This window comes from Sprattus sprattus, assembly GCF_963457725.1.
Source record: "Sprattus sprattus genome assembly, chromosome: 2".
Taxonomy (NCBI): Eukaryota; Metazoa; Chordata; class Actinopteri; order Clupeiformes; family Clupeidae; genus Sprattus; species Sprattus sprattus.
The window spans coordinates 20,700,581-20,710,472 of NC_137921.1; positions in this window are offsets into that span (position 1 = coordinate 20,700,581).

The following is a 9,892-nucleotide window of genomic DNA, read 5'->3' on the forward strand; positions in this document are numbered from 1 at the left end:
AATATGTGGAATCCAAAAAGTGGGATCCAAAAATGACTGCTCCCGAGGTGACGGCCTGTCTGGTGACTTAAACCCGTTAGCATGCACGAGATGCTTCCCCCGAATCTTGGGGCGATCCATTCCCTCACTTTGATGTCAGGCTCACTCACCTGTGTGATGGCTGCCAAACTCGCCACTCCACATTTACATTCAGCGAACATGGCCAGAATCCTGGAGGGTGGGGAAGGCGGCGCAATTCAAACGGAAAGAAACATCACAAGGCCTTGGCTTCACAGGGGCGGGGGTGGGGGCAGCATGGCTGACTGTTTGGATTATGCCGCACTGCTCCTGAAGCAAAGTCCACCATCCCAATCAGCAGCAGTGATGAATCAGTGCTGGCAAACCTGTCTCGAAGACTTCCGAACGTTTAGGGTTTGGATGAGAACGTCCTCATTATTCAGTGGCGACTAAGCAGACTGTTTTTTTTTTTTTGCCTACGTGCGCTCTGTGTGCTGCGATATGAGTCAGAGTGAACAACACCCGAGGCCCTTAAAGTCCACTCTGATTTATGGTCTGAGCGCTTTTAGGATTTTAAGACGTATCTGCCAGGGAAGTATCTGTTTATTTGAATTTTTTACAGGGGAACACTAAATGCCTTGCTTCTCCTCGTCTTATACCATGAATTTAAAGTGCAAGGTGCACTTTGCAGAGACAAAAAATGTCCAAGCCTATGCCTGTAGTGTTATTTTTATTGTATTATTGTCCCCATGTCTGTTTTCAAGTGCACAACATAAACAAAGCTTTGGGATGAAGGAGTGACTGATCTTGTCACAGCTGCCATCGACCTTGGTTCTTTTACCTCCTGTTATATATTTAAAAATGTACTTTGCTAACAGGCTGAACGTGGAAATGCAGTGAGAGACAGGTGCTAGGTCACGTTTCTTACTTCTTGATTCAACATGCCTGGTGTTGTCCAGGGGTGCAAAAGGTTTTTGATCTTCTTGTGATGTCCTGCCGAGTTCAAACACTTGAAGGGCCAGTTGTTAAGCACATGACACCTTTCCCAGAAACTTGGTTGGAGCCAAACACAGTCAATACAATACACGCAGTACCCTTTCTGCACAGCTCATGAGGGGGTTTGTCACCTTGAGAATTGCCTATTGGCCTTTTCTTGCAATCTTCGCAAATACTGCTCTTAGATTCCCTCTGGTGAGGAACATCAGCTCAGTGTGATATCTTGATGGGAACACCCCTTCCCCTAATTCTGTGAAAGATTTAGGAGATTTGTCGACAATTACAGCAGATCGTCGCCTGGCACCATAGAGCATTCTCACAGAAGCGAAAGGATTTTCACCACCATAAGCTCCTTAGGAATGAATATTGATTAGCTCATAGCTTTTGTGTGCGTGTGTAATTTCAGTTTTAGACCAGGACGGGTTCAGACACAGGTGACTTGTGTGTCCCCATTTTCTTTTACATTATTAATAGGCAGTGGGAATTCCAACATCCCCCAGCACAAGTCCATATCTTCTTCTTCATCATCATTGTCATCGTTGTGAATGAAAGGCTTCAAGAGATGCCGTTAATGTTTCAGGATCGCACCCATCCCCCTGAAGAAGACAGATATGTTAGAGAGAGAGAGAGAGAGCAGAAACGGAATTTTTTAATTTTTAAGATTTAATTCCAAATGAATTCACCATTAGCAGATGAGGTTCTTGAATTTGCCAAGAAATGATTAACTAGAAGGCCATATTATCCATATGATTTTGTGCTGGTATTTTTTCCATTTGATATCATCTCATTCCACAACACGTCCACAGCTTGTCCAGATATTAGTAATGAGAGCTACTGAGCAGCCATGCTATCCACTAGGTCCACATGCCTGTTGGAGCACCCCCTGGGCATCTCTGTGTTAAGGTAGCATATCACTAACAAGCTGTATTGTGATCCAGCACATCTGAACTTACACTATCCTCTCCTGACCTCATGGTTCCAACATTGCACCAAGGACAGCCTTGACTAGACTAGCTAGAGAGCAGACATTGTGGCTAGAGATAATAAAGAGAATTACAAATAATGTAATGTAAAAGACTGTAAGAGGAAAACCCTGTAGGTCAGAGAGGCAAAGAAGATATAGAGGAATAAATACAAAATATGACCGTTTTTAAAGTCATTACATTTTTTATTTGTTTCTTTTTTGTAATTATCAGTTTTCATAATTGTTTTCCTTTTGGTACTGGGGTGAGGGGTAATGGGGTTTGTGTGCAGAAGTCACTGTGAGGGGTTGTGGGAGAATTGGGATTGGGGGCTCTCAAGAGGCATGTTGCATTGTTCATGTGTGTACTGTATTGCGCTGAAGTAACCCTGGCTACCTGTCGTTAATCTTGGAATGATTGTATATAATGTGTAAAACAAAAAGAAAATGTTTTTATTGATCAGGAGTATGACATAGAAACAAAATGTGTACCTATTTTAAATGAAACGACACCTTCAATAAATATTGTGTATTGTTGGCTGAAATGTTCTCATTAATTTCACAATGAAACAACTTTACCTTTGGTTCAAGAGTTCGAGACAGAAAATAAGTCTAAAAGAAAATGCACGCAGAAGTCTTTAATCTCATCAAGCTGGCGAAGATAGTCAGAAAGACACACTAATGAACAGTCGGGGAGTATCTTGTATATTCGGCTGTTTCACTAAGAGTTTATACAATTTCTTAGTCTTGCTTTCGGGTGTGAACCAATGAACTATGGCAACGTCTTACCAGCATATTACATTAATTTCCTATCACTTGCTATGATGTGATCAACATATTGAAACCTTCCATCTCCAAATAAGTAACATCTTTAAATCATGCTCATGGTGCCTGGTTACAATACGTTTTCATATTATATTTCATATTTCAAATTATATTGTGCATTGTGTATCTGTTTTACTTTTGACCCCACTTTCAGGCGAACACTCATGCACCCATCATGTGCTGCAGACTCAGAGGTCCCCTTTTGTCCGTCCCTCTATCCCTCTATCCCTCTGTCATTTCTTGATAACAAAAAATATAAAAGATTTGACAAACAAACATGGATTATAGCATTGATTACTTGATTCATGAAGCCTCAAATTTAAATATATTCCAGCAATATTACCTAAACAAATTATTACTGGTATGTTTTAATTAGGCATGCATTAATTTGTTGTTGTTGTTGTTTTCTCTCAGTGTGAACACCATAGCTGTTATAAAAGCACCGCAAGAATCATTTTATGCTGCGTATGAAAATGCAAGCAGATGACAATACATATGATAATCAAAATGTTGGGCTTTATTAACTTCACACAAGAGGATTTACAAACCCCCACCCCAAGCATGTTCCCTTATAGTAAAAACTGGCCAACATTTAAGTAAATATACAAAGTTGGGAAATGTACCAGCAGCAGATAAACTACAGCCCCTCAAGTTAATTGGATGAACATTGCATAGTGCTGGCATCATCTAGTAACAGATCAATTTCATCAAAAGAGCAAATCGAAACTCCAGAGCTGGTGTTCTAAATAATTCAAACGGTGGATTCAAATAAATGGTTCTTTTTAGAATGGGGGGCAGTAGGATGCACTTATGAAGGCAGTTTCGCAAACAGACAACACAGTCAGACGGCATTAGTGAAGGTATAAATATAACTAAAGCCTTGTTTTTTTGTGAGGCCTTGCTTGCAGGATTCTCCTTTATTGATTTGTCCAGTGGGCTATTTTGAGTACAGACTACACCAGGGGCCGTATTCACAAAGAATCTTAGGGCTAAAAGTAGCTCATAAGTGGCGAATTTAGGAGAAACTCCTAAAAATAATGGGCGTGTCAGTCTTAAATTTAGGACTCCTATTTTTTTTTACTAAGAGCAATTCACAAAGTATTTTATCCCTAAAAGTAGCACCTAAGTCTAAGACAGCTTAAAACTCCTCATGAGGACTCCTAAGTCACTAAGACTTATTCACAAAAAATCGTAAGATGGACTTCCGGTGACGCCATGTTCTGAGAAAGTCGCAAGGAGTGTTAGCTCCCTCTAAACTCAGTGTGGTTTGGCTGTTTGCTAGATTAAAATAATATTCTTATGATAAAGGGGATAAGTTTAGTTCTAAGGAAAGATATGACCACGTCCAGAGATACAAGAAACGCAGGGAAGCAGCAAAAATCCCAAGAAGAGGCAAAAGGAAAAAAAGGGCCGCTGTTTAACGTTGCCCCGGGCAACGCTAGTGGAGAAGAAGGAGCATTTAATATGGCGGAGATACTTCGAGAACTGAAAGAATTAAGGAAAGAAAATCAGGAGTCGTTTACTGACACCAAAGCCTCGCTGTCTAGACTTGAAACGTCGGTAACGGATCTAAAACAACGCATGGAGAATCTCGAACAGAGGGTTGAAGAGACGGAGACCAGAGTCGGCGTAGATGAAGATACTAGTCAACGACATGACAGGATGCTCCGGCACCTGGTGAGACGTGAGGCGGCCCTCACTGACCTATGTGATGACCTGCAGAACCGAATGCGCCGTAACAATTTGAGAATCTATCAAGTCCCTGAAGAAAGTGAGAAAAGAGATATGGCTGGATTTGTAAAAGAACTTATTAAAACTACGCTGCAACTACCGCCTGAAATGAACGTACATATTGAGAGGGCGCACAGATCTTTGGGGCTAAAACCAGACATTACCGCACCTCCGCGTTCCATCATTGTGAGATTTCAGGATTACACAGTGAAAGAAGCGGTGCTACGACAAGCATGGACGCAGAAACAAGTCCAGTTTCAGGGAAAGCTCATATACTTTGACCAAGATTACTCTCCGGAGGTACAGAGGAAAAGAGCGCGGGTACGTGCAGTAATAAAGCAGCTGAAGGAGAAGGGGATTCGGGCCGGATGCCGCTTTCCTGCGCAGCTTAGAGTCACCTTGGAGACGGGAGTGAAAACTTTTCCAACGCTGGTAGAGGCTCTGCCGACCCTTGGGGAGTTGGGCATCGTGGTGCATGTGAGTGAGAGAGAGAAGATGGAACGTGATCTTTCGAGATTGACATGGCAAAGGCAGGAGGACGGGAAGAGAGGAAGAGGAGCGGCATCTCTGAGGGACACAGATTTACGGTCTTTTCTGCAGGATTGAGAAAATGACTCTTGTGCACAGGTTACGCTAACAGACTTTTGAAAGTTTAACGCATGACAGGAATGAGACATTTTATCCCCTCATATGACATTTGAAACGGCTAGCCACACTGAATATAAGTGATGAGTATATGTGAGTGATATTTAAGGTAAGAGGGAGTGAAAGGCTCCTATTTTTCTTTATGATAATACCCAAGATGGGACGAAAACCTCACCAGGGAATTGGTTATGTTCTTTGGTCTGTGGTTTGTTTGGCACTTTGTGCATATTCCCCAGAGAGAGTTAGAGGTCACAACTCTCTGCCTATAATACAACAGGGGCTGGTGAACACATTTCTTCAGCCAGCTGGGTTTATGGAAGCTAAAGGTGTTTATTTTGTTCATTTAAATGTGCTTGTTCTTAGTTCTTATATCCTTGACATGTCTGTTAAGTCCACACAAGTTAATGAGGTCATTTTTGAAGTAAGGCTTTTTATTTTAAACACAGGGGATTTTAGGGGAAGGAAAAAAAACGAGAAACAAGATTACTTATGTCTGATTTAGGGGTTGTCAGTTATAATGTTAAAGGTATCAATCATCCCATAAAGAAGAAAAAGATTCTATCTCAGTTAAAAAAATTCAATTGTTCAATAGGATTACTACAGGAAACTCACCTAAATGAGGCTGAGCACAAGAAATTGAGAAGAGATTGGGTGGAGCAGGTGTTCTATGCATCTTGTCCAAATAGTAGAAAGAGAGGAGTGGCAATTTTGATTAGTAGATCCAGCGGTCTTGCAGTACATAGGGAAGTAAAGGATATTCAGGGCAGGTATATAGCAGTCATAGGAAAAATAGATGGAATAGATCTGACCATCATGAATATTTATGCTCCGAATGAAGATGATCCTTCGTTTTTTAAGGATGTTGCATCCATATTGGCAAGGGAAGCTAAAGGTACCATCATTTTAGGAGGAGACTTTAATTGTGTCTTAAATGCAAAATTAGACAAATTACCTACAGATCATGGACCCCCTAGCAGGAAAGCTAGAGCTGCAAAACATATGTTGGAAGAGTTAGGGCTTGAAGATGGCTGGAGAGTCAAGAATCCAACGACAAAAGATTTTACATTTCTGTCTATGGTTCATGGCTCATACTCCAGGATTGATCTGATTTGCATTTCAAAGCAGAGCCTTCATAAAATTAAGGAGTGTGTTATAGAACCTATTACTCTATCTGATCATGGCCCAGTAAGACTGAAATTGAACTTGGGTTTCGAAAGGCATTTTAAATACTGGAGATTAAACATCTCTTTGCTAACAGACCCGATAACCCAAGAGCAACTAAAACAAACTATAGAAGAATACTTTGCAATAAATGATAATGGAGCAGTATCCCCCTCCACCCTTTGGGATGGGGCTAAGGCGGTGCTGAGAGGGAAATGTATAGAAATAGCTGTTAAATTAAACAAACAGAGACTTGAAAAGGAGAAACAATTGGAAAGTGATCTAAAAAGATTGGGACATGAGCATAGAGTAACTGGGGACAAAAATATATTGACACAACTAGAGGAGTGTAGATCTGCTCTGGACGAATTACTTACACGCAAAGCCGAGGGGGCGCTCAGATATACAAATCAAAGATATTATGAGATGGGGAATCGAGCAAGCCGGCTACTTGCCTTCCAGTTGAGAAAGGAGCAGTCAAACCGTATTGTTCCTACAATAAGGCACCCAACATCCTTAGCTGAGGTTTCACATCCAGTAGAAGTGGCAGAGGCATTTCAAACTTTTTACAAGAATCTTTATGATGCACCAGAGGAAGCACCAAACATGGTGAAAATGGAGGGAATATTTAAAGATCTTAACTTAGTAAAGCTATCAGATGCAGAGGCAGTGGAGTTGACGGCCCCAATTTTAGAAAGTGAAATAGAAGGTGTCATCAGATCTCTGAAAAACAACCGTTCCCCAGGGACAGATGGCCTGCCTGGAGAGCTTTACAAGACCTTTATGAAGGAGCTTGTGCCTAAGCTTTGTGGGCTCTTTAACTATGCATTGCATGAGAATGACCCACCCAAGAGCTGGTCAGAGGCTATAATAACAGTCATACACAAAGAGGGGAAGGATCCACTAGAGTGTGGCGCCTATAGGCCAATTAGTCTGCTTGGAAGTGATGTAAAGATTCTTAGTTCTATACTGGCGAATAGAATGCAGAAATACCTAAGGAACTTAATCAATCCTGATCAGACTGGGTTTATCCCGGGCCGTCAAGGTGCAAATAATATTAGAAGAGTTCTAAATTTACAATCAGTAGCTAGAGACTCTGTTCTTCCTTCAATGCTTCTCAGTCTTGATGCTGAGAAGGCGTTTGATAGGGTGGACTGGTCATATTTAAATTATACTATGGAACAAATGGGATTTAATTTGACATTTATTAAATGGATTAACACTCTAAATAAAGACCCAATATCAAGAGTTAGAGTTAACGGACACTGCTCTCAATTCTTCAAACTTAAGAAGGGGGTTCGACAAGGAAATCCAGTGTCTCCTATTTTGTTTGCACTAAGTATTGAACCATTGGCTGAGTTAATAAGGGTTAATGATCAAATTGAAGGTATAGCAGATAAGGGGGGCATGATGCATAAGATATCGTTGTTTGCAGATGATGTTCTTTTGTTTATAAGAAATCCCTTGTCATCTATACCAGCGGTTATGCAATGTCTGAGGAACTATGGAGAAGTTTCAGGACATAAGGTTAATGAGGGGAAATCAGAAGCAATGATGATCACAGGAAGCTGGCCTACACAATTGGACAGACTTGTGAGATTTAGATGGTCAAAAGGGGGCTTTAGATACTTGGGGGTGATTTTGACTCCTATTTCCTCTCAATTATACAGCACAAATTATGACAAACTTATTTCCCAGATCAAAAACGACCTGGAAAGGTGGGAGATGCTTCCTCTTTCCTTGGTTGGGAGGGTAGAAACCATTAGGATGAATGTTCTGCCAAGGCTGTTATTTCTCTTTTGCTCTCTTCCTATTGTTGTCCCGGTATCTACATTTAAGATCTTAGATAAGCTTGTTTCCCGATTCATATGGCAGAACAAGAGGCCGAGAGTGAGACTCAAAGTTCTCTGCTTACATAAAGAAAAGGGCGGTTTATCTTTGCCTCATTTCAGAAGTTATTACTGGGCAGCACAACTTAGAGTACTGGTCTCCTGGTTGAGATTGGATATGGAAACAAAATGGGTACATATAGAGCAAAGTTCAGTAAACACATCACTCTCAGCCCTCCCCTTTCTGACGACAAAAGCATTGCGTAAACTAAGAATACAAAATGAATGGGTTAAGTATACATTAAAGGTTTGGAAGAAAATACGACAGGTATTAAATCTATCATTATCTGTCTCTAGGGCAACAAAAATAACTGATCTTTCGGATTTTTTGCCTGCCAAATTAGACAGTGGTTTTAGAAGATGGGCGGAGAAGGGTTTGACCACAACAAGTCAATTATTTGAAGGAATGACTCTCAGGGCTTTTGCACAACTTCAAGCTAAGTATGGTATTGAATCTAAGGATCTATTCCGATACTTCCAACTTCGGCACTATTTGACCACACACAAGGAATGGGGAAAAATTAAGGAATCACCAGGCAATTTTGAACAGTATTGGGTGGAGATAGCTGAATATCGAATCGAAACAAAACATATAATATCCTGTATATACGGTAGAATTCATATGGACACATCTATTGATACACTGGATATAAAAGGTAAATGGGAATTGGAGGCTAACATCATTATTACAGATGAAGAATGGGAAAGCTCTTGGATGTCCTGGCACAAATGTTTAAGTAGTCCAAACTGGAGAGAATTTAGTTGGAAGCTAAGGATGAGATATTTTTAAACACCCTTAGTAATATCTAAGTATGACAAGAAGTGTTCCCCTCTCTGCTGGAGAGGTTGTGGTCAAATAGGGGATTTTTCCCACATTTTCTGGGATTGCCCTAAATTGCAGAGGTACTGGGAGGAGGTGAAGGGGAAGATAAAGGAGATCTTGAACTTAGACAGTTCGATTGACCCACAGCAGCTGATTTTGGGAACTATGCCTTCAATGGGGCTAGGGAAAAACACACTGTACATAATCAGAGTTATGATGATAATTGCCCACAAAATGATCACAGTAAACTGGCTCAAGCCCCACCCACCTACCGTGGACCAGTGGGCCCAGAGGCTCCATGCTGTGAATTGTATGGAAAGTTTAACTGCAAGTTTACGACTCCGAATGGACATTTATTTAGCAAGATGGACACCTGTTACAGTGTATCTGTTAAAATGAACATTCTGTTGACATCTGACTGGACAAGCTGGATCGATTATGAAACTATGTGAACGCATTGGGATAACTCTTCTGCCATTTGTGTTTTCTTTTTATTTGGTATAGACTTGTAATATATATTGTTATTATAACTATATGTATTATTGTATGCCATTCTGTGTGAGACTCATTGTCAAGGTACTTGTTCTAATAAAAGAAAAAGAAAAGAAAAATCGTAAGATGGCTGCAGCCGACTTGGAATTGATAAAAGACATTGCTTAAACCGTGAAGGTATTAATATTGTCGTAGAATTAGCACGGGATGCAATGACGCCTTTAAACAATGATGTGTCCCGAAGTGAAATGTTTGGAAACATAAAGATAGCCTATTTGGCTTCGAGGAAAAGCAAATGACGACACTGGGAATCATCAGTCAGCCTTTAATTCATCAAACTATCAGCGCACTGTAGACCCCACATCATACAAC